The sequence below is a fragment of the Penaeus monodon genome, chromosome 29, assembly GCF_015228065.2.
Source record: "Penaeus monodon isolate SGIC_2016 chromosome 29, NSTDA_Pmon_1, whole genome shotgun sequence".
Taxonomy (NCBI): Eukaryota; Metazoa; Arthropoda; class Malacostraca; order Decapoda; family Penaeidae; genus Penaeus; species Penaeus monodon.
In genome coordinates, this window is record NC_051414.1 from 10,414,948 (window position 1) to 10,415,198 (window position 251).

The following is a 251-nucleotide window of genomic DNA, read 5'->3' on the forward strand; positions in this document are numbered from 1 at the left end:
CACAACAATAAACATACACTAGGTATGAAAAAAACAAACAAAACATCAAAGCGAATGGCATAAACTGCGTCCTGGAGGCCACATACAAGCACAGGCAGCGGTGGTCCTGCGCTGTACACAAAACAAGAAAGGTGTAACAAGAAATACACTCTGCAAGCAACGGCCGACGTGTAAATAATTCGTAATTTATATAAATATATACAAGTAAACAATGAACATTACATCGGTTGGTCGAGCATGATTTATTCTCC

At 39.0% G+C, this 251-nt stretch overlaps 1 protein-coding gene across 1 annotated transcript in view; it reads right to left on the minus strand.

Moving 5' to 3' along the window:
* LOC119591947 overlaps positions 1–251 on the minus strand; it is a gene marked incomplete at its 5' end in the record, with an annotated part of 109,644 nt that overhangs the window by 16,703 nt on the left and 92,690 nt on the right.